We start from the raw sequence: 26,151 nt of genomic DNA, 5'->3' as shown, positions 1-26,151 counted from the left end.
CTTAGATGCATGATTTCTTACCCTTCTGCATGACGAGTGGTGCAGAATAAGAAAAACAACGTGCTTGTACATGAAAATGATATCTAATGGACACAATACGTTGAACGAGGCTCACATAAATTATAGTGCCCATCAAAGAGTTGCGAATTCGAATGAGACACCCCGATTCAACATGTTTTACCCTTTTGCAAATGATATCCAATGGTCATGCTACTTTGCATGTGCCTTAAAATGGGTAAGATGGAGACTTGTGCTAAGTATCATGCCCATCAAAGTCTCAAATGGAAGAATGACATTCCTCTATGCAACTTCTGTTTACCCTTGTGTATGAGGACACACATAATGGTGGCTTCCATGTAGAAGCGATCAGGAAACCTTCTACCCTTCATCATACACCTAGCCATTTTGATTAAACGATAACTATGTATGGAACTACACAATGGTGGGTAATTCTGTCCACCATTAATCAAACACCTGGCCATTTCCATTAAATAGTAAGTGTGTATGAAACTATAATATGGTGGGTAATGCCCTTTTCTTGCAAATATGCCATAAAGGCATTTGAAATATACTCCCACCCTCTGTATCTTGCAAATGATTTCAAAATTTTCATGAGGCAAAGCCTTGGTGAACATATTTGCCGCATTATCATGTGTAGGCAAGTTTGCCTCAATGGCCACTCAAGGTTTCTTCTTGCTCAAGAACTTATTAATAAAAAAGGAAAAATGGAAGAGACATGCATGTGTCAAAGTAGTGAGCCCAATCCGAGTCACAAAAAGCATGCATCTCAACATTACCATCCCAGGATAGAACAAACCAAGGTATTAAGTACCTTGCAAATAATGGAACATTTTCTTCATAGCTTGTTAGTGCTTACTCATTAGGCTATGCATAAATCTGTTCAACTATGACACCCCATACTTTATATCTAGCTTGGTGTTCATAAATAGATCAAACAACAACAACCTATCGTATAACACCTATTCAAATTGACCTCTTAGGTCCTCAAGACTAAACCTCATACTTTGTCTCTATAGTTATGACAACTTTCTTGCAATCCTCAAAATAAAACATTTGGAGCAGCTTTTGTATATACTTCATCTGCATCATGACAACACCAGCTGCTCGCTCTATGAAAACTATATCTCCAAATAGAAATGCAAGGGCTCTAGATCACTCATCTCAAATGAGGTATGTATTTCAGCATTAAAGGCTACAATGAGAGCATATCGTTGACATATCACATGATGACCCAAAATTCTGGTCTAGCTTTGCTGACATAGAGAGTAACCTCAATTGCAAAAGCCATGTGCAATCAAATAAGTGTGTCTTCTCGTAACATGCTCTAGGTTTTTCTTAAGGCCATACAAGGTTATATGCATTAAAAGATGGTACAATTTTAACTGGTTGCTTGAAGCATTTAGGAATAGTTGTGTGAAGCCTTTAGGAAGTGATTTGACTATGCATGTGTTAATAGTTTATATTGTTGTTAGGGATTCAGATAAAATCGAAAAAGTGCCTTAAGATGTTTTCCAAGTAAATACTTGCAAGACTTTCTTTGGCAGTTTCCCATTCCTTGCATTTGCATTCTAAGCAGCACATGCTTCAACATGTAATCCTTTGATAAGTCTTGACACATTTCTAGGGAAGCACTTTTTTCCAATCAGAGCTTGGAAGCACTTATTTTTGTGTGCAAGAGTGTACATGCTATCTTTTATCATCTTGTTTTACCCTTTTGCAAACGATATCCAATGGTCATGCTACTTTGCATGTGCCTTAAAATGGGTAAGATGGAGACTTGTGCTAAGTATCATGCCCATCAAAGTCTCAAATGGGAGAATGACAGTCCTCTATGCAACTTCTGTTTACCCTTGTGTATGAGGACACACATAATGGTGGCTTCCATGTAGAAGCGATCAGGAAACCTTCTACCCTTCATCATACACCTAGCCATTTTGATTAAACGATAACTATGTATGGAACTACACAATGGTGGGTAATTCTGTCCACCATTAATCAAACACCTGGCCATTTCCATTAAACAGTAACTGTGTATGAAACTATAATATGGTGGGTAATGCCCTTTTCTTGCAAATATGCCATAAAGGCATTTGAAATATACTCCCACCCTCTGTATCTTGCAAATGATTTCAAAATTTTCATGAGGCAAAGCCTTGGTGAACATATTTGCCGCATTATCATGTGTAGGCAAGTTTGCCTCAATGGCCACTCAAGGTTTCTTCTTGCTCAAGAACTTATTAATAAAAAAGGAAAAATGGAAGAGACATGCATGTGTCAAAGTAGTGAGCCCAATCCGAGTCACAAAAAGCATGCATCTCAACATTACCATCCCAGGATAGAACAAACCAAGGTATTAAGTACCTTGCAAATAATGGAACATTTTCTTCATAGCTTGTTAGTGCTTACTCATTAGGCTATGCATAAATCTGTTCAACTATGACACCCCATACTTTATATCTAGCTTGGTGTTCATAAATAGATCAAACAACAACAACCTATCATATAACACCTATTCAAATTGACCTCTTAGGTCCTGAAGACTAAACCTCATACTTTGTCTCTATAGTTATGACAACTTTCTTGCAATCCTCAAAATAAAACATTTGGAGCAGCTTTTGTATATACTTCATCTGCATCATGTCAACACCAGCTGCTCGCTCTATGAAAACTATATCCCCAAATAGGAATGCAAGGGCTCTAGATCACTCATCTCAAATGAGGTATGTATTTCAGCATTAAAGGCTACAATGAGAGCATATCGTTGACATATCACATGATGACCCAAAATTCTGGTCTAGCTTTGCTGACATAGAGAGTAACCTCAATTGCAAAAGCCATGTGCAATCAAATAAGTGTGTCTTCTCGTAACATGCTCTAGGTTTTTCTTAAGGCCATACAAGGTTATATGCATTAAAAGATGGTACAATTTTAACTGGTTGCTTGAAGCATTTAGGAATAGTTGTGTGAAGCCTTTAGGAAGTGATTTGACTATGCATGTGTTAATAGTTTATATTGTTGTTAGGGATTCAGATAAAATCGAAAAAGTGCCTTAAGATGTTTTCCAAGTAAATACTTGCAAGACTTTCTTTGGCAATTCCCATTCCTTGAATTTGCATTCTAAGCAGCACATGCTTCAACATGTAATCCTTTGATAAGTCTTGACACATTTCTAGGGAAGCACTTTTTTCCAATCAGAGCTTGGAAGCACTTATTTTTGTGTGCAAGAGTGTACATGCTATCTTTTATCATCTGCAAGCTCGTTGAGTTGCAAGCACATCTTAAAGCTACATCGATTATCGAGATACTTGTCACCATCGAAGTATATGTTGCTTCCATGTTCTCTAGCAATTGCCTTTTTTGAATAATGTAGTAATGAGTATCATAGAACCAAATCACACGAATCGAGAAGCAGAAAACAAGGCTCTCCTATGAGTGGGTGCCTGTTCCAAAAAGATTGCCTTTTGTGACTTTGCTAGGGATTTGGAGGGCGAGTAGTCCGTGTCTATACATCAGCGTACTAGGGTGGACACCAGCTCAATGCCAATCTTCCATGCCAACTTCATCATGAAGGAAACTTCCACCCTGAACAAATCAGCACACTTCTAGAGTGGTCAATAGTATGCTTGATCAATCTTTTCCTCACGTGGCAATCTGATAACCCCTATTACCAAACCACACATTGGCTTCTCCCACATGAAGCTCAATTTAAAATTCACTTCAGCACCATGCGTGTGCCAAAGATATAGCCCCTATGGCCCCATCCACTCGTCCATCATGGGACACCAGCTCAATGCCAATCTTCCATGCCAAATTCATCATGAAGGAAACTTCCACCCTGAACAAATCAGCACACTTCTGGAGTGGTCAATAGTATGCTTGATCAATCTTTTCCTCACGTGGCAATCTGATAACCCCTATTACCAAACCACACATTGGATTCTCCCACATGAAGCTCAATTGAAAATTCACTTGAGCACCATGGGCATGCCAAAGATCTAGCCCCTATGGCCCCATCCACTCGTCCATCATGCGGAAAATCTGATCTCCCAACATAGCATCAAATACCACTGGGAACCACTTCTCCAACCCTATGAAGGCGAACCAGAATCTCCAAACTGGGTGTGTCTAGGAGCCCACTATGCTGATCAAACTCCCTTTTTGGGGCTAGAATATCACAAGCGTTACCTACAAGGGTAGAGGGTAAGAGTTCATAATCTCTAGATAGTTCCAAGGCCCCAATCTCCAAAAGTCCTACAATAGGGGACACCCAAGCTGAAGTTTGGGAGCTGCTGACCGGGAGGACGACGAGCACCTTGAGGCTTCCCTTGAATGGAGGGAGGGGATGGGATATTGCGAGAGGAGGAACCGAAAGGGGGCATTGTCTTACCCTCACTTGATGGCAAGGGAGTCGAGGCAGGTCCAAGGGAGGGGGGGTTGAAGCACCTGCTATGGAGGGAGGGGGAGCGGAGGGGGGGGGAGGGGAGGAGGCGGAGGGAGGGGGATGGGTGGTGAGGATGACCATAGCAAGAGGGGTGAGTGGGGGAGGAGGGGGCAGGGGGAGCTCGAGAGGAAGAGGAGGGAGTGGAGAGGGAGAGGGATCCAGGGGGAAGGGCACAGGGGGGCGAGCATAGGCCCACCCCGCTGATGATCAGCAGGCTTGCTAGGGCTCTAGATCCACTCCTCGTCAACCACTACTAGGCTAACCTCTATAGCATCAGGAGCTCCTAGGGCTTGTTATACTAATACAAGGGTGATTATGGATGATGGACCTCCATCACGGGAGGATCAACTAGATAAGTAGTGGACCTTGCCACTGGGGGTGTAGGTAGCTACCCCTCTCGAACTACTCTCTCTCTCCTAGCATCTAGTCCACTACTTTTGAGCCATTTGCTTGGTTTCTTTTTCTTTTTAACCTAGGTCTAGTGCCCTTCTGAAGGTGTCACCCAAGGGGTCTGAGACTCCTATTACTCTTGTCTGCCTGGCCTGATGACTCTACTTGCCCTGTGGGTGTGGGGGGAGGAGCCTGGCCTGGGCCATGAGGGCAGTCTCTAGCTAAATGACCCATCTACCTGCCAACAAAGACCATTGGTAACCCAAAAATTTGCACTCGCTGTGGCAAAGTACCTAGAGGGTCTTGAGGAGGATAAACTCTAGGAGGGACTCTCGACTCTCAACCACCAGTCTGATCCTAGTGGGGACTCCATTGTCTACTACCACAGATGTGGCCAAATCTTGCGAGGACTCTAGTACAATGCCAAATGCTCAAACAATGGAGGGGAGGATAGATTTGTACTCCTTTACGAGCCCCAAGAAGCATAGCATAATTCAAAAATAGGGAACATGGTGTGTTGTGTCCATGTCCTCCACTGTAAAGCCATGGTACCAAGGGAAGAGGTACACCGAATGCGGGCCAACAAGGAGGATGGGGCTCTACTCCACAAATGTAGGGGAGATCAACTAGATGATGAAGATGCCTCTTTTATAGATGATGACCTCCTGAATGTGATCGCCCTCTAGTGCCAAGCTTGCATGGATCCACTCTCGCACCAGTCTCCTTGTGTGTGTGAGGCCCACAATTCTACCCACGATCGCCTTGTCCTAGAGGGATCGAACTGCTTGCTATACCTATTGCTTGTTGGCTAGAGAAAGAAGGACCTTAACTGCTGTGGGATTCAAGGGTGCTACCATAGAGCCCCTTTGGCCAAATCAAGGGTCACCACCAAGATTTTCTTTCTTCGAACAAGGACAAAAGCTCCCGCTATAAAGAAAGAAACAGGAAAAAGCTGGAAGGGAAGGAGGTGAAGAGGGGGTGGGGTGAGGTAGAGAGATAGCGGTGGAGGAGCTGGAGGCAAGGGGGCATGTAGGAGAAGGCAGTCTGAAGGAAGGAGGGAGAAAGTAGGGAAGGAGGTGGGAATGAGGCGGGGAGAAGGCAACGGGGCAATGGGGGATTGCAAGGAGGAGGAGGCGGAGGTGGCAGGGAGGAGGAGGTGGAGATGGCTAGGAGGAGGAGGCAGAGAAGGCAGAGGGGGGAGGTGGGAGGGGCAAAGGGAAAGGTAGGAGAGGTAGCAGTAAGCGGGAGGGGCAGTTGGAGGAGGCAAAGGAGGCAAAGAGGGGAGGTGGGATGAGCAACGAGAGATGGCAAGGGGGGATATGGGAGAAGATGGGGAGGATGCAAAGATGGCAGAGGAAGAGATGGGGGAGAACGCAAACAAAAAGGAGGAGATGGTGAGGGAAGAGGCAGAGGAGGGATGCATGAAGGAGGACATGGCGGGTGGGGCAGTGAGAGCAACCAGGCAAGCAGCAGAGCAGCAACTCTCACGAGAGCTCAAGACTCGCGAGTTCCAACAACCCTCACTCTTGATTGAAATCATCCTTGGGTTTTCTCATCACACTTGATTCAACCTTGTGAGCATGCTAGTGCCTTATCGACTGTGTAGTAGTAGGATTAATTGATGAGGATGGGAATAATGTATCCTTGAAAGAGGCTAATCCCACTTCTAGGTGAAATCATCTTACAAAACTAGTAATGCCAAAGAAACTACAAACATACCTTTGGAGAGGGAATGGCTTCAACACCTCTGCTCTTCCCTTTTCAAATAGGATGAATTGATGCCATTGCTAGAAAATAGCAGTCAAGTACTCACTACAGTTCTTGGCCTACATCAAGTAGTATAGAACAAACTTCAATGCTACCTTAATTGTATTGAAATTATGAAGAACTTGAGAATCTGAAAGCTTTAAAGTTGAATCATAGGTTGGCGAGCAAGAATTGAGCCATTGAAGAGACAGGCTTGTGTAAAGATACAATCAACCTCACAAACTCATGCAAATCATACGAGCTACACACAAAACAATAGGCACATGCACATAACCTACACAATAATGCTACACTTGTGACACCACATTCACATAGCACAATGTCACACAAACAATGTAAAGACAAAACACATAGAGATAACATTTTGCACACATCATAGGTCTTGACTTGATACCAAAAGTTGGGTTTTAAAATTAATCATCTCCCTCCATTAGAAACACTCATATTCCCAAGGATTGCAAAATGAACCAAATTGGGCAACTCATTTTGCAACCCTGTGAACAACAAATTCCCAATACATGTAGGCAATAACAAGCACATAGTAAATATTCACATAACTCATGGTGAAAAGCATCACTCTAGGCTTGTTTTGCAACCCTGTGAATGAGGTGTTGTGTAGCCCAATAACTCAAGGCATAAAAGCAAGTGCCACTCCCAAGCACATACACAAGCTTGAAGCACACGAACATGTGTTACTCTAAAAAGCACAAAAATTATTGAAACACATAAATGGGTGCTATTACAAAGAACATGCTAGCTTAAGGCACCCAAATAGTTGCCAATCCAAAGCACATACTTCTCAATCCATGAACCTGTATCAATGTTCCTTAGGAAATAAGTTCAGGAATCCATAATGACAATATGTAGCCCTATATACTATAGGAACTTATATACCATACTTCCTTATCCCATGGAGAAGATGCATTATCCAAAAGAAGTTCGTTTATCCATAAAATAGATCCATAGTTGACTCAGGTGTCTCCAATTTGTTAGCCAAATCAAAGGCTAAATTTAAAATAGCTATGTCATAATGATGTCCCAAAGCAAATAGGTGAGACAAATAAAGTCTCATAAATCTTCTTCTTATGTCACAAACCCTTGACTCCTATGTGACATGATATACCTTTCCATATGGCCTTATGAAACTCTACAATGTTCTTTACCAATCCATCCAAGGATTACTCTTATCTCACCCAGAAGCCAATGGTCGATTGGTCCAAGGGTAAGCTCGTATACTTAGACTCTAGTAATAATATGTCTAGTAGTGTCAAAAAATTTCCAATGATCTCACCACAATAGAAGTCCTCTAATCATTGATAGAATAACAAGAGAAGCATGGAGTGAATCAATAATGAAGTGAAAGTGATGTTTATTCATGAGTAGAAGAGCCCTTATATGGGCAATTGATACAATGCATGTGCCCAAGGGAGAGCACCTCTAGATTCACAAATTACTCCATTGATCTCTCAATCAAGCCCATGAATCTCTCAATCACACCTAATAAAACCTTCTACCACCTAACTTGGTCACACTAACCATCATGTAGTGACACACAAACTCACACAAACCTTGTACCCCATGGTACACCCCATTACATCAAATTTTCCATCATACCCCCCCACAAATTGATGACCTCACCCCAATAGTAATACATGGGAAGCTTCATCGCTTGTTCACACCTAGTAACAACACTCATGAACCCAACCTATGACTCACTCTGGTTATGGCTCTTGGTTCACAACTGGGAGAATGGACAATGACTATGCATGGGAAATTCCCATGGCCGATGCAATCTAGAGGGGTAGTGAGGAGTTGCAGTCTCACACCCTTAGATGGAGGAGGGCTCTTTAGGAGCATGAGCATGCACTGCGAAGAGACCTCACCTCCATAGAGAGGCTCAGGGAGTAGGAACCAGGATCCCAGTGGCTTAGTGAAATATTTGAGAGCACACACCTTGAGCTTAAGCGCATGGAGGTTCAACGGTCTGAGTTCTCCTATCACTCCTCCTAGGCCTGGTGGGTACAATAGGGGGACAAGATGATGAAGTAGTTCTTTCAAACCACTAGACCTCAATCAGTAAGCAAGCAGGCTATTGCAACATTTACGAGATCACGTAGGGCATTATGCACACTGATCCACAAGAGATTCTAGAGCTGATCGTGGTTTTCTACAGTTAGCTATTTTAGATGGAGAGGATGACTCCAACTTGCCTTGTGGCCTGTGAGCTAGCTTAAGACCATGTTCTAACGATCACGTGGGTGTTATGCAGGAGTATGGAGGAGCCTTTCATGGATGAGGAGCTATGGTAAGCCCTTAAGGCCCTCCCAACCCAAAAGTGTCTTGGTGAGGATGGCTTAACTCTGACCTTCTTTCAGAAAAGTTACTTCTGGAAGATCATTTCCACCCCTTCTGCCTAGCCTTCTGGGAGATCTTTGACATGGGATCCCTTCCTCATTCCCTGAGCAAAGGGTGGATTTGTTCGACCCTGAAAGGGGGAGATAGGTATGACATTCAATAGTGGAGACCGATCACCTTGCTTGATACAACATACAAGATCCTCGCCAAGGTATTGAGTTTGTGATTATGGCCTCATCTCAGCGACATCGTCCATGACACACAGAGCGGGTTTGTTCAGGAGTATAGCTATCCTGGACAACATCTTCATGTTTTGGGAGGTAGTGGATTGGTTGGGGAGGAGTCACAACCTTTGGCCATCTTTCTCTTAGATTTTGAGAAGGCTTACAACAAGGTTGAGTGGACTTTCCTGGAGGGTACTATGCAATAGGGTTGAGTGGTCTTTCCTAGAGGCTTACAATAGGGTTGAGTGGTCTTTCCTAGAGGGTCTTACAATAGGGTTGAGTGGTCTTTCCTGGAGGGTACAACAGGGTTGAGTGGTCTTTCCTGGAGGTTGGGTTTCTCAAACAAATGCATTAGATGAGTTTCTGCAATTTATGTGAGGAGCTCTAGTTAGATGCTTGTCAATGGACACACGAGCGAGGCCTTTCCTCTCTCTTGATTGGTTTGCCAGGGCTATCTCTTCGCTCCCTTTCTCTTATTTTTGTGGCGGAGGCTTTGGGCTACTACTTGAGATCCTAGGTGGTAGGCCTCACAGAGTTGAGGCTTCCAGTTAGACAAGAGGAGGACCTACTAGACTCTGAGTTTGTAGATGACACGTCCTTGTACATAGAGGGCACCACAGCGAGCTTAGAGAGAGTCAGGGAAGCCCTGGATATCTACTATGAGGCCTCGGGTGCATGAATCAACTGGACAAAATCCATCAGTCCTTTACAAGCTCTAAGGAGACATAGGAGATTTAAGAGTAGGGGAACGACTTTGGCTTTCATTGGATACTATAGGGCCAAATAATGAGATACCTCGGATGTTAGGTGGGTATTGATATTATATCAAAGCAACAAATGGGCCATGCCCTAGTGGCAAACTAGGTCCTTCTTGCCATGGCTTGGTATATTGCCTCCTACCGGTGCTTTCATAGAGGGTGCATTGGGAAGCTCCGATGGTGGTTTCGAACTTCCTTTGGGTAGGATCGGATAGCATGAGGAATACTAGAGCCCGAGTCGCTTGGAAGTGGTGATCATGCCATAGGCATTAGTAGGAGTCTTGGGTATCATTGATCAAGAGATGCAGAGTAGAGCCCTCTTGGGCAAGTTGGTTGTGCGTAGCCTCACCGTGAGCGCAGAGCCTTGGAAGCTCCTCTTATAAGTGAGGGCTTCTCACGAACACCCCATGCACTTGGGGGCAGTGGAACCAATCACACAGATGGATCTTCTCAGAGGCCCCCCTTACGGGGAAGGATTCCCCCTTGATGAGGAGCCTCCATAGGGAGTGGCAAAGATTAGTAGGGGGTCTAATCAACCCCGTTGTAGAGAGGAGCTCGAGCATTAGCCCCTCATTTGGCACTCGGAGATCAAGGATCAGGATGGGCATATACTTGAGTAGCAAACTCACATTGGTTGGGCACAGTGGGACAGTGGCCCAGCCTGCTCCTTTGACAGATGGAAAAGATTACCCATGGAGGTAGAGGCAAGGCTTGGAGCCTTCATTCATTTGCGAGGGGTAGGGAAGTGGATGAGGGAGATTGACCTAGCCATCCATGACGGGAGGGACTTTGTGTGTGGATGGATAAAAAATGGTTGGGTCAGTTTTCTCAAATTGCGGTCCCCTTGAGGATGATGATGCAGCGAGGCAACACGCAGCCTAGTTTTTTTCATGTAGGACTGGGAGGCCTACTTCAGGCACTCATTGAGAGAGACCTAGAGATGGATGGTAGTCTGGATGGCATTCATTTTAGCAGATGATTAGAGTGGTGGGCCGATTGGGGAAGGAATGCCACAGTGATCCTCCCAGCATCCTAGAGCAACATGCCCCCAGATGGCACCTCTAGCTTTAGGAGTGTAGGCCCTTAAGGGAGGTCTAGTGGGATCTAAGAGAGTGGTTTTGGCCCTCCAAGATCATTCGGCCTGGCTGAGTAGCTAGACAAGGTGACCTTCTTTTCCTACACCACACGGATTGGCAAGAGGTTTAGATGGACTCTTCAATTTAGACCCCTTCGAGGGAGAGGCATTGGGTGGACCAGAGAGTGCGTTTGTTCTAGGTTTTGGACGCGTTTATGGTCTAGTCTGTGAGGCCAAGGAAGATCTCCTACTTCTTCTGTCCATTGGCCCATGGTTGGAGTAGATGCGGTGGAGGGGCAGTGTCACTATTGCTCTGGTGGATTTTTGGAGATGACGATCCCTCACTACCTCTAGAGTTGTCATAGTGTAGCAAGGATTTGGATGGAAGCCCTCAGGATTATGACCCATATGCAGAGCCTTTAGAGGGACTACACCTTAGATTGATGAGGTCTCTCTAGCTTACCAGATACAAGGTTAGAGCATTCAGAGGATAGAGCTCCATTAGACGGTCCCTCTTGATAACCTGGATCCTAATCCCCCTCCAAAGGATAGCGTGTGGGAGGCAGTAGCCAATATCATGGCATGGAACATTTGGGTTGCTCGCTATAGTCTAGTGATGGGCAAGCATCTGGTTCCACCCTATGCTCCCTTGGCCAACATCTAGTAGGATATTGTTTACACCCTGTGCTCCACTTGGAAGCATGGAACCGAGGGCTCTAGGGTGACTGTCGCCAGGCACCCATATTTTTTCAAGGCTTGGCCTATACTATATAGGAGTTTTCTACATTTTAACTCCATGAGGGATTTGCTAGCTATATAGTCCCCCCACATGTGGCTGTTAGCCCTTGTACTAGAGATTCCCTAGGTAGCTAACTGGGTTTCTTTGGAGTAAGCTGGTTGTTCTTCTTTTAGCCTTGATTCGGATTTTTTTTCCATACTTAGCACCTTCAGGGCTGCCACTTTGTATGAAGTTTTTCAACCATTAATGGAAGGTCCCTTTGTTTGCAAAATAGACAAAAAAAAGAAAAAGAGTGAGGGTTGTGTATAGAAGGCTAAAATACAAGGTAGCTTATTGAAAGGAAGGTAACATCACATCAATGGAAAGAGTGTTTCTTAAGATTCCAACAAGGGGCCAAAAGGTGAAATCTAAAGCTACAAGGCAATAAAACTACGCACGATTCTATATACTATACAAGCAGTGTTATCAAAAACCTCCTCTGAATTCTAAATTTGGCCTAGCATTTACAAGAGGCTTTGTCTACAAATTGTGCATGGGGCTAGCAAATTGGGATGCATTTGGGGAGAGAATTGTGAATAAACTAAGTGTAGAAGGGTGCTTTCTTAGAAAACTATTTAATTTTTCCAATGAAGATAGTGAGCCATTTAGTGGCCTCATTTGTGGCACTATGGCCTCCATGGGTGCCACATGCATCCTAGGAACACAAGAAGCCTTGGTCTTGCAACTGAATCTTTACTACTAGCAGATATCCTAGTAGAGGTGAAAAAGTGGAAAATCCATGTCAACATGTGATGCAGCAAATGAGATGCTAAAGAGCACAAACTATAACAACAACTGCCAATACTATAGGTGTAGGTCTAGCCACTACTATAGCTTGGTTTCTATGAAGTGTGGATGGCATTGGGAGCAACGTCTACAGGATGGGGCTCATCCCCATTTACAAGTCCCCACGAGCATTTGGAAACCACAAGTTTTTAACCATAAAACTCTAGAAAGAGTAATTGGTGTAATAAAAAATTCTCAAGATTTGCTTACTTCCCACAAAAAACACTTGTCATAAATGGTTTCTGCATCAACAAAATACAATTGCAAACTAAATATGCCTACAACCAACTATCCCCTTTGGTATGAGGGCCAACAAAATAAAAAATTCTATGTACAAGTGCTGACTTAATGGACCTTGTTTCTGAATGCTTGTACCTATAAATGATAATTCGATGGCAAGATGACCTATAATAGCATTGAACTATTTTTAATCAACGATCAACCACTACCATGGTTTGCAAACATCATCCTTGTTTGTAACCACCAACTTGTTAGTTAACCATCGCACTTGTTTTTGATTCCAGAAGTGAGAGAGGGAGAGAGAGAGGAGTGCACATGATATAGCTACATATACACTTAGTGTATTGACAATGAACATGAAGATATACATGTGAACCCCTTAGGGTTAGGGTTAGGATTTGCCCCTATGCCCTATGTGGATAGTGCAATTTACACTATCTTTAACACCCCCTCTTAAATTGCACTGGGTAAGTAGAGGGTGCGTGTACAAGACCTATTTGTGGATTTTGTTTGGTGCATATGATAGCATCAAAAACTGAAAAGAAAATAGAGTAGTTGTAGCATCATAACTCTATGCAGACACTACGAGAAATAGAGATAAAACGAGATGCACAACATCTATAGATAGAATACAGAGAACACGAATAGAAGACACAACACTATAGAACTTTGTATTCCCAGAGCAAGAGCTCTCTCAACAACTACATAAAGAACAGACATGGAATGCTAGTAATAGCATGCATACAAGAACTAACTGTCGATTAGAGATCATTGAAGACTCAATCGCTTGGAGGGCTAAACTACCAATCGTTGTGGCTAACCTACCCTCACACACCCCTCATAGTCACTACTACTAACCCGTATGGTTATGCAATAACACATGGCACTTACGGTAGATTGTGTGAATCCACAATAGATACCCATCCCCTATGATAGAGACAAATAGTGTATGTGCATCACTGCAATGGGCATAGCCTCAGCAGAGAACCAGGTGCAGTAAGGTTATCTCAATCCTTTATGAAGTACACATGAACAGAAGCATCTCTTTTTCGAATCTATCCGGAATTGAAAACAAAAACATCAAACTATCATCAGTTATTAATTCCTGTCTGAACGTCCTATGTAGCCATCGTCTGCTTCTGCGATAGCACACCACACTACGGGTGCTGTGTATCCTGCCTATGCAATAGCATACCACATTTCGGGTGCTGTGTATCCTGCAAGGCCACCCAAAAGCCATTGCTGGATCTCTACTCTTCATTCGAACTAGAAATGCATTGCATAGGTGCATTAGCTACTCCCGCCTTGCTTGGTCATGCATCAGTGCTTTCACAACACTCCATCTGCAACTGCTTTGCTAGTTCCACTCCACTCGAACTTGCACCAGTAGTTTCTAGCTGCCTACTCCACAACCAAAGCTTCAACCTTGGATCTTGCTCCATATTCATCAGCCACCACTGCAAAGGATGCAACTTTGACCAATCCACTGATTGATGTTTAGGCCACTGTTCATTAGGCAACACCTCCTCAATCCCATGCACCTTGTGGCCATTGTTGTTGCCAACACTCCTCTTGTGTAGCTGGCCGCTTAATTACCATAAGCTCATACGAAGGAGGATCAGGTAACCCAGGGAACGAGGTGTGGTTTTTATAGAACTTTTCCAAAAAATGATCCGCTTCATGCCACCAAGGAGGGCGAGGAGGTAATGACAAACTGAAAGAATGGGCACATAGTTCTAACCAAAAACATAGAGAACATCTTTGCCGCTTCAACACCTCGACTCTTTTGTCAGAGTGAACAATAGCTTCCTCAATGACTTCAACCAAACTCTTCATACTTTGCATGACAATCCTCCCTAGTAGGGACTAACTCCTCTACCGCTCCTTTACCCTTGTCTGCACTACCTCTTCCACCTATGGAATTACTGGAACCCAGACACTATTTGCACCTGCGAAACACTTTGTAGTCTAGACCCTGCACCAGCACCCACATCCCCATCCATTCTGGGTTGGCGTTGTTGCGTAACCATCTCCGGACATGTTTGCAAAACCACAGCCTCACGCCAGCATGCAAATTGTCTGCCCCATCCTGCACAGACATCCCCTTGGAGTATTAAGGAGCGAACCCGTCTGCTCCATATTGACACTGACATTACTAGGAAAATCTTGCAAATACTCAGCTAGTTCATCGGTAGTACATCGGCGTAACAATTCCTCCTGAATGCCAAAAACATACTCCAAATGTAACTATTGAGTGGCTTCCAAGTGTGCTTCCGCAACCTACACCTGTGCTTCCAGAACTGCAACCCTGTCTTCCAATTGTGTTGCATTCGTGCTTGCTAACTCTGTAGCACTTCATTCTCATTCTGCAATTGAATAACCTCAGATTCCAAACTGGCCACTCTTGATGAATCGCTCCCCATAGAACACTATATTGCAAGGCGAGTAAGTAATTGAACACAGAACTACAGTTGCACATTCATTGGCTGCAATCGAAAAGACACTGAGGCTGAGGGTGTCCAAGAGACCACCCTAGGCTCAGAGATCACTACCAGTTCCTCTGCTATAGACACCCGCACTACTTCAGACACTGCCACCACCACAATAGAGGTTGCCACAGTGGTCATTGCTATGCACTGAAGCTACTCCAACCATCTTTGAGTGAGTGACCCCCTCCACCAGTGGATTGCCTCCAGAAACACCCATCTTAGTGGACACAAGTGCTACCAACACCATCACCCTTTCTTCCATGATCGGTGGTGGAGGTGGAGGCATAACACTGATCTGAGTTGAAGCCACCCCAATATAGAACAAAATCTCCATCCCACCTGCATGAGAAGGAGTAAGGGGCGCAAGAGAAGAAACCACACCCTGAGTGATATGAGGCCCTTGATGTTTCTACTTCTTGGGTGCTCAACTAGCGGAACCTTTAGCCTCCTTCTACAAAGGTCCTTTGGGCTCAAGGGTAAGAATTAAGGCCATATTCTGTCGAGGTGCAGTAGACTCAGGATGTAAAGGAAACAAAATCTCCAAAATTTGACCAATTTTTGAGTTCACAGCTTGCTTCTTATCAACCACCATCGCCACCCTTTGAGCCTTTGCATGTATGCGCTCCTTTAGAACACGTGCCCATGGCACTACTCGCTACTCAGCCACCGTGATCATCCCTTGAGACCAGGGAGTGATCATATAAGTCTTTGCCTGCAAAAAGACAGACTCAAGAATCCAGCGATACAGGTCCTGCACTTGAACATCTTTGCATGAACTGAGCTTGTACTCCCCTCTAGAAGGAGTCCCAAACTTGGCCAACATCGATTCTGCTGAATAGGTCACTTGCACAAAAAAACCACCATCCATCGGCAAATATAGTTGTCGCTGATATATCAAGTGAATGGTCAGCTTCCGCCGATCAACTGAATGGTCACAACTCTTTGCAAACCATCTAGCATCCTTTTGAATGGTTGGCCACCATAAGCCTACTTGCAGAATTTTCTTTGTGGTTATTTCCCCTGCAAAATGACCTCTCAAAACCCCACAATGGGCTTCCATCATCAGCACTGCCTCCTGCTCATGAGACTGAACACACCACGACAGGACAGGGCCTCTGTCAGATGCCGTTGGTATAGCTAGCCTAAGACTGCTTCCAAAAGAGCAACTCCGCGGTGCCAATCATTTCCTTTGGTCTCTATTCATGTGCTTGGGCATTATACCAGTAGTCAAAACGAGAGTATCTCATCATACCATGACCACGTGGTTCCGCAACCACTTCGGATGCCTCCTCAATTGGATCTGACCAAAAAATAGCCACCAAATCCACAATAGGAAACTCATCTTCCACTCCCATTGGCAGCTCCCCAGACTCCAGTCAAGATAAGTAATCTATTATCGCATTCTGCGAGCCTCGACCGATGAATAACATCAAAGTCATATTTCTGCAGTAACAACACCCACTATGCCAATCGACCTGTGAGACTTTGCTATTTTACCAAATACAACAATGCGGAATGATCAACATGGAATGCAAACAGTCAGTCCAACAAATAATGCCAGAATTTTTTGACCGAATAAATCATGCCTAGCCCTTCTCTTTCCATGACATAGTAATTATTTTTGACAGTTGAGAGCCGTCGGCTTGCGTAGTAGACTACGATACCATTTGTCTGCATCTTCCTACATCAAGACACTACCAATAGCTCTATTCAAAGCATCAACAAATACATGAAAATTCTTCTCCCAATCCGGAGACATCAGCACCGGTTCTTTGGAAAGCTGGATTTTGAGTTGTCGCGGTAAGCTTGGTTGCACTCCGCAGTCTCACAAAAATGCCTTCGGTTCCACATGAGCAACAACATTCAAGGGAATTGCCATATGAGCCAGGAACTGCAGATGTCTGCCATGCCATTGAATTCGACCCTAAAAGCGCAAGCACTCCTTAGGCATTGTTGGAGCAGGTGCTTCCATAATCACTGCCACTATCTGGATCCATTGCAATTCCTTCTGCTAAGATTATGTGACCTAGGAGTTGGCTGCTACGTACTGCGAATGCACATTTCATAGGGTACAAGCTGAAGAATACGTATCGTGGCTGCATTCAGCTTGCGGTAATCTACACAAATACACAATTTCTTATTCTTCTTTGGCATGATGACAATAGGTGAAATCCATTCCGGGTTCTTGATCGATGCAATGAATCCCACCTGCAATAGGCACTCTAGCACTTCTCATACTTGCTTGGCCACAAGCGGATCCATGCGATAGCATTGTATCTTTGTCGAAGTCACATTTGGCTTGAGGTTAAGGTTGGAACGACTGTTGTGGTTGCTCCTCTTGCACAAAAGATGCACCCGGATCCTGTTGTTGACCAATTGCTCTTTGGCCATGCCTATTATAGTGGCATCCCACTGTGTTGTGTGTATTTGTCGAGCCAAGTAAAGCCAATATCAGCATCCCAATCTATAGTGTCCTCATCACTAATTCAGAAACCATTAGATTTGTTCCAATTAATGTGAGCCCCTGCTGCAATGCAAAACAAATCCAAGGCTTTCTGAAGAGGTGAGTGTCTGTGGAGTGGCATCCAAAAAAATAGCCATGTCATATGCTAGCTCACTGTCCAGCAACTCCTCTTCCTGTCTCAATGGAAGTCTTAGCCCAAAAATATCAGCTTAAGCTCTAATATAGAGGCTCATAGCTTCCGCCACAAATAAGAATAGAAAGGGGGCTATAGGGCATCCCTGTTGGACTCATCTGGATATCTGAAACATGTCTCCACAATAGTTGTTCCAACAAGGCGGTGGCCACGGTGGCCTGCGGACGCAGAAGATCAAACGAAAACGTGCTTGTTCTGCTTGGGCGAAGGCATTGGCAGAACGAATTCCTGGATGCTTAGGAATGGGATTGGCAATGAGTAGAGAGGCAAAAGATGATGAGGAAAATGCCTAGCACTTCCATGGTACATATTGTTGAGGATGACCCATTGGTGTGCTCGGAGATTAGCATAACCACCCGTGTGGATATAAAACTGTAGGGGCCGACCCTCAAGAAAGGCAACAAGCTGCTTGATTGGCCAATGCAAGAGCAAGTATGACGACAAGTCCACGAGTTGGTGACGGAAGAGCCACCCTTGATGCAACTGGAAAAATCCGCAATGGCGCCCATTGGGGCACGCAAGGTGCAGTTTGCAGAGCTGGTTATCCAACCGGAGTCGGCAATAGCACAAGGCAAGTTCAAACTTCACTAAGTAGGTTGTGTGTATTTGTCAAGCAGATCGTGCACCAATTTGCATTAAGGGCACATTCAACTACAGAATGACCAGGGTTATAGCAATGAGTGCACCATATACCTTTCAAGCCTTTGGGGATCGATCCTTCTTTGGAAGCTACTGGAGTGCCCTTACCCCCTTTAGAGGCTCGCCAGTTCTTCATCTCCGCTTTCGAGTCGGATTCCCCAATTTCTTCTTAGTTTTGCTTTTTGAGGATTTGCGGTTCTTGGCTATCTTGCCATGCAGAGACTCCCCTGCTTGCACTGCTTGTGCCATGACCATCTACTCTACATGCAACAAATATTATTCCTCTACCATAGAACAGCATCACCTGCACACAAATAGTCTTTGATTTTCTAAAGCTAGAGCATAGACGAGACAACCATAGCTGGAATCGCATTCACAATGCAAGTAATAAATTGACATCTAATAGATTAGGCTAAGAAGGCATCTCTGTGGTGGCAAGTCATGAATGAGGCAATGCCAGAAGCCTCAAAAGCAGCAACAAACTTGCTGGATGCCCATGGATAGTATATTCTTGTGTCACACTTGAAGTTCATTGGTAGTGCCAGGTCTCTGGGTTTGGAGCACAGAACACAATCGATCCAACAACCTCATAGAGGTTCCTAATATTAGAGGCCATAGATGATCTCTCACAACAACACATATATCATGCAAAATTATGGCTAGAAGATCTCCTTTGATAAGATTGATTTGAAAGGACTGAGTGCATAATTTGGTCATTAAGCGGAAGGTTTTTGGTCTCCATAATTTGATGGTTGCTTACTGGTTGCTTGTAGTTGCTCCTAGTAACTCAGACATTGACATGGATGTCCATGATGCTATGGCTCTCTTGTGGAAATCATGTTGCCCTCCGCAGACATTCCTGCTAATTTGGCTCATCATTTCTCTAAACTCTCCTCAACCTCTGTCTCCCATTTTGCAACCTACATGAAGGATGGTTCATTATTTGAACATAGCCCAAAGTTTTGTTGTGCTGCCGATATAGTGTGCGACTATCACAAATCACTCTATCAGTCTTCACTATTTACGATGCTTGACTTACTACAAAGTTCAAATTCCCATTTTCCCAAGGTTGGAGAGGCACATAACGCTGGCTAAGTGGAGAGTGAGAATCTACTTTGGACTTCCTCTAATGATAGTTGTCTTTTTGTGCTGTCTAGAGTCTATTGAACGATCTAAGAATGTTGCAATCATCCTGCTCAAGGACACACGTAGATCCCCTCAGGCTCACATTGGCAAGTTTTTGGGATATTGTCTCTAAGATCAAAGAAATCGCCAAAAGATGATGAGAATTTGAATTTTGCCTATCGCATAGCTCATAGTGATTTTACCGCGGCATTTGACTACGATTACAACTATGGACATTCAAGAAATATGCCAGTTTCTTATCCATTTGCGAGACTTATCCTTGGTGCTAATATTCTCGATGTTTATGTTCTCGGTGTTATCTCAGCACCCAAGGAAGGGCCTGTTCCCTCGGATTATAATTCTTTGGGGAAGGAAGCACACCACCGCCCGACCCACACTATGTGGTTATAATAATTATATATTATATATTATCATATAAATATTTTCAATTACTCGTCTATTCAAAATTTCTTGTCTTCAATCTGTATTCTTACAACATTCCTCTCATTTAATGCATGTTACCAATGCAAGGGAGCAAGGAAATCCAAGATGGATGCATGATTGAAGGATGACTACACCTTTATTCATATGGTTGTAGTCCATGTGACAATATTGTATAAACTACAATGAGGATCAGTTATTGTATCACCTTATTCATGTATTTGCTAGACTTCAGCTTCCAAAATATGGACATCTTAAAATCAATAATAGATCACCACCCCTGACATGTGCAGGGAAGATCAGGTTCTAACAGACCCTATGTCGCGTCTCATGTCCACTATTTTACTCATTTTCTTTTTTCCTTAAAAATTTGATTAAATACTAGGATTCAGCTTCAATTTTGAGTTAGTAGTTATGTGGAAAGGCTACCTGCCGTCGCAAATCTAGTTCTTTAAAAGCGGAGAATAGCTTATCAAAGCTGATAGGTAGTAGTTACGAGTTGAGAAGATCAAGCAGACTACAACTCATCTGATGCTCCTCAATCTTGCCTCAACATTGATATCATCTCTCTCATTGAACTTGAAAGCTGCTGATAAATGGAGTGCATCTCATTGAAGCTTATAATTGCTTCCCTTGCCTTGTTCATCTTTGGTGCTTCTCTCATCGACATCCGCAATAGTAACTACATTCTCTCTGAGTTCAACTACCTTATGGAATGATGAATCAACTTCCCTTAAGATCCTACTGGGCAGCTCATCAATAGGAAGACGGCGGTCCTTGAGGTGGGTGACCTTAATGCTTTGAATAGCGACTCAGAATTGTGCGTTGTGGGAATTGTTGGGAGTGTAGATGAAGTGAACATTACTACAAGCGTCTGACAGAACGTGACTCAGGAAGGATGCTCTAGAAGCTCACGATCTCACAATTGGTGGCCTTTTTCTTGCTCCCAAGAGGTAGAATTTTTAAAAGCAGGGCCATACTTCAACTATGCACCCTATATGGCTGAAGCTCCACATGATAAAGGAATGTCGCTTGACAAAAGATTGTATTCATCAATTTTGTGCTTAGTTTGTCCATCTAAGTGAGAAGTTTACTTGGGCACAATGAGGAGGTAGGGAAACAAGCATTTTTCAAAGTTGAAACTGCTACTTTGAAGATATCTAGCAGCTCTAAAAGCATAGTTCATCCTTGAAGCAAAGCCTAGCCTTTTTGTCAGAGCCAAGTAAGGCGGCGCATATGGAAGGTCGATTAGGAGACACTCATATTCTCAAAAGACCTGGCTAGTCAAACAATAGTTTTTGTAAGATTACAAGCATGGCCCCCAATTACTCACCTGCCAGTTACCACCACTAGGCTTGCATGCATGATTACTACGAGTGCAATGAATTACTAGTCACCGGGCTTGCATGCTCAGTAGAGTACTAGAGTGCATCGTAATGAGTGACTAGGCTTCATGGTTTACTTTTTTGGTAATTATTGCCCGGTGGTAGTGGCTCTCATTAGCCACATCTGTCATGGCTAAGATTCCACCAGGCTGGTAGTTAACTACCAGCCACCACCACAATGGCGTGCATCACTCACCTGCCAATTACCGCCACCGGGTGTCTGCTTCATGATTACCATCCATGTTGTAATGAATTTCCATTGCCTGTTTGGGGTGGTGCTATTAGTTAGCTAGAGTAGTTTGCATCTTTCTCATTTGTCTCTGGAAAGCATCTATCGACCAAATTTCCAACTTTTCGAGAAGAACGCAAGTTTTGTGGCTTCTCAAAACATCCTTCTCAGAATCTAGCAAGTACTCAGTTGGGTCTTCTACCCTCTAGCTCCATCCATTCAGATGATTCACTTTTCGATAATCCTTTCCTTGCTTCCTACGGAAAGCCATATAGAATCTCAGCCTTGAAAATGGGATTGTAAATACAAGAAAGGATGTGTCGATGCATCATGAATTTAGAAAGTAGCTAATGGAGATGATGGGGAAACCTGTGGTGGTGCAGAGGCTATAGGGGGAATAGAGGAGGCCCTTGAGCTATGAAGGAGAGCAACTGGCAAAATTGTAGGAGGTCATGCCCAAGGACAAAGATGTGGGAAAGGTGTGTGATGACTATAGAGGAGCTCATTTTGTACCCAACTGAAGTTGTAAAGGTGTGAATGCTGCAAATGACGCCTTGATTTAATGACAATACCTTGATGAGCTAATTTGCTCATTCAGGATTTCAAAAATGACATTTTGTTTTGCCTTCAATTGCATTGCTTGCTTTCTTCAAATGCCTCTAGCCATCACAAATCTGAAAATATCATGACCAATGTCTTGGTTGATCACTTCTAGTTGTACTCAAGAAAGCAACTATGTGTTCTATTGGAAGCAACACCATGATGTAGCTGTGGAGTTTGGCAAAATAAACTATTGCGGCACCTTGTTGAATTTTATGTCAAACAATGTACATAAACTATGTTGTGTTATCAAAATTCAAATCCACTAATCAAAGTCGACCCTTTAGTCCATGCTCTTCACTTCCAGATTTTGGTATTTAAGATTTATACAATGTGCACTATACAATTACTCTTTGAACAAACAAGCTTGATATTGTCTAGCAACTTGAGCCTGACCCTACAGCTCCCTAGATCTTGCACTTTATAGGCTCGTGGAGTGTCCTAGCAGTAAGACCTCACTTTCTACTTTTTATTGTTTTATCCTCTCATAGTTGTCCTCAATCCCTAATCTAGAGTGTTGAAGTTGGTGTTTCCATGCAAATGTTGTGAAGTTAGAATGGAATCTTAGTTCTTTATTAACGAAACATTTGGCCGTTAATACTTTCTAGCCCAAAAAAATGAAAAAGCTTCCACAAGCATGTTCCTTGAAGGGCCAAAACACAGAGAAGTCAAGTACCAATAACCTCCCCACTCATCATAGTTTCTTCCTTGAAGGGCATTCATACCGGAGGGATTATAAGATACATGGACCACCAATCCCAATCATTGAGTGTGATGTCCAATTATCCAATTTGATTGTTGAACTTTCATACGTGGGACAGTTAGTAATGATGAGTATCACCAATCAGCGAATTGCTACAATCAATCGAGAAGTCTTGAAAGTCCCTTGCGGACTAGCATATGGATCTTTCGTGGTGCATGCTATTGATTGAGCTACACAGTTCTCTTCACCCATCTCGTGGACTTCACAAACTAATTAATTGCTAGGAAGTGCCGAACTAAAAAGAAACATATATCTAGCTCCCAAATGCTGGAAGCTCGAGTAGCATCACATCACAGGTTCCTGAGCAAGGAGCAACAACATTAGATCATCTTTCACGTGTTCCTATAAGTAATTTGGTGATAATCCAAAATCCTACTTGTGTTTGAGCATCTTGAATCATAAGCTGCTTTGATGATGCAATCCTTGCTGGTAATCTCTCAATTGCATTAAACAAGTATGGACCGATATTTCTCAGCTGGCTTCTTGATTTTATTCAAGTTTTCATCGGCCTGAAGTCTAATCGGACCATTGGATTGGTGGTTTCCAGGCATTATGACCAGTTGGTAGCATGTGTGGCAGTCTATGAAACTGCAATTGTGATTGATAGGAGAAATTGAGCGACCATGAAAATGCAACAAAAAATTGACAAGGGAGGGGCATATTTGCGAATTCAAGAGGCAAGTCAACGACGCTATATAGGAGCAAGGAGATGAGTAGGTAATATGTCAGTATCTTATCCATTTCCGAGACTTATTCTCGGTGATAATAATTTGCTCTCAATCTTGATACATGGGGAAGGGCATGTTTCCCTCGCATTATAACTCTTTGGGAAAGAAGCATGCTACCTCCCCACCCACACTATATGTGGTTATAATAATGATATTATATATTATCATATAAATATTTTTAATTGTTGGTCCATTCAAAATTCCTTGTTTTCAGTCTGAGTTTTACAACATTCCTCTCCTTTGATGCGTGTTCTCGATGCGAGGGAGCAAAGAAGTCCAAGCTGGATGCAACATCGAAGGATAACAACACCTTTATGCATGTGGTTGTAGTCCAATTGAATATATTGTATAGACTACAAAGAGAATCAGTTATTATCAGCTCTTGTGAGCATTACCTTATTCATGTATTTATTGGGCTTTACTTTCAAAATATAGATATCACCAACAAGTTAGTAATAAATTACTACTTGAGACATTTGCAGACAGTGAGGATCGAGTCCAAACAAACCCTATGTTGTGTCTGATGTTCATTTTTTTACTCATTTGTTTTTTTTCTTTAAATTTTGATAAAGTGCTAGGATTCAAGTTTACTTTTGAGTTAGTAGTTACGTGCTCAATGATAAAAAGCCTGCTTGCTGCCACTGTAATTCTAGTTTTTTTGAAGCACCTTCATGGCAAGCTCTCCTTAGATCACTTGAGTATACATACTCACATGCCCAACACTCATGATACCAATCACTCATACATACTCGCATGCCCCTGAGAAGCTAGGATGAAGGATTCAAAAACACGATGAGGTAACGGTGAAACAGTTCTACGCGAAAGAGGCATGGTGGAAGGAATAAATTTCTGGAAGCCAAACAGCTTTTTTGGGTCCATTTGCGATTCCATTGGCTATGCCACAATGCTTTTGGACATGACCCATTGTAGCCAAGCACTTTGTATTGAAGCCTTGCTCCAAAAGTGAAAAATCTCTCCAAAATGATCGGTTGCGCAGCTTAACAACTTCTTGGAATACTAATAGAATATTGGATCTTTGTATATACTATGCCCCCGCAAAACATAGCACACCACGGAGGTGATAACCTTGGATCCAACCTTACAAAGGCTTCGAAAGATGTTGCTAAGGAAGGCGAGGCAAGTTCTGATCTTTGTGGAAGCCCAAAACCCATTTGTATGTGTGTTTGAGGCTAGGAGTTTCGATGATAGGAAGAAATATTGAGAAGAGGATTTGATTTTGAATATCCATTTTCGAGCAGCAACAAGTAAGATGATGGCAATTCGAATAGAAAGAGATGAATTAAGGGCATCATGGTCAATATTCTACTTTGCGGATCCTTTGACCATGTTATACTTTGCGGATCCTTCCAACATGGGAGCTTCATCTATAGTTATTACATGTTCCTGCACTCAGAAATTTGTTTTGGATATTTGCATTCTTCTCCACCACCTCCGACCCCTTTGTAGATCTCTACTAAGCTGCTGTGTTTGGTTTAAAATATCACGCATAAGACCTTTTACAAGCGCACAGGTTCTAGTAATATCAGTTGTATGCATGACTATTGCCATTACAAGTGTGAAACTGAACCCATAGGATAAGATTTGTGGAGTGGAGACAATGCCCACTTTCTTCGCGAAGAGATGTCAATCAACCAGACGGGGGCCAACTACACCGTCGCTAGTCTACATTGCCACATCGTAAAATTTAGTCTCTATGGTATTGTAGACGTGTTTACGTAGGGTAATGTTCGCTCCACTTTTGTTGGCAAAGGATCAATGGGACTTTAACATCATATGTGGTTACTTCACTCTTGGGATGAGGTTGTCTCGCTATGGTTGCAAAACACTTTCAATCCCTCTCAGCAACATGCCAGAGTAGGCTGGTAGTGAAAAGTGAACATCCACTGTGCGATGGAGGGTGTATCAAACTACACAATAAATGCAACAACATTTATGGGCAACATAGCGGAGCAACCATTTGATGTGGACAAGTTGGACAAATATTGTGGGGAAAATCAACAAGGAATTATACGTGCAATCGATGTGGGAAGTGAAGAAGAACTAGGTTGCCTCAACATTGAGTTTGTCTACGTGCAATTGGTGCTAGGATCAGGTTGCCTCAATGTGAATGGAACTTGTGGGAGTCTTTCTAGATGAGGTGTAAGACTGCTAAATGAGTTGTTGCCATCATTCATTGGCTTTTGCCAATGAAATGACTTCTCTTGCATCATGCGCTGCTTTCTGGACCTTGATGTTGACA

This window comes from Dipteris shenzhenensis, chromosome 12 (assembly GCF_047967505.1).
Source record: "Dipteris shenzhenensis isolate YYH24624 ecotype China chromosome 12, Dip_SZ_1.0, whole genome shotgun sequence".
In the NCBI taxonomy this organism is placed as follows: domain Eukaryota; kingdom Viridiplantae; phylum Streptophyta; class Polypodiopsida; order Gleicheniales; family Dipteridaceae; genus Dipteris; species Dipteris shenzhenensis.
The sequence above is the reverse complement of the archived record's forward strand: the minus strand, read 5'-3'. Positions refer to the sequence as shown.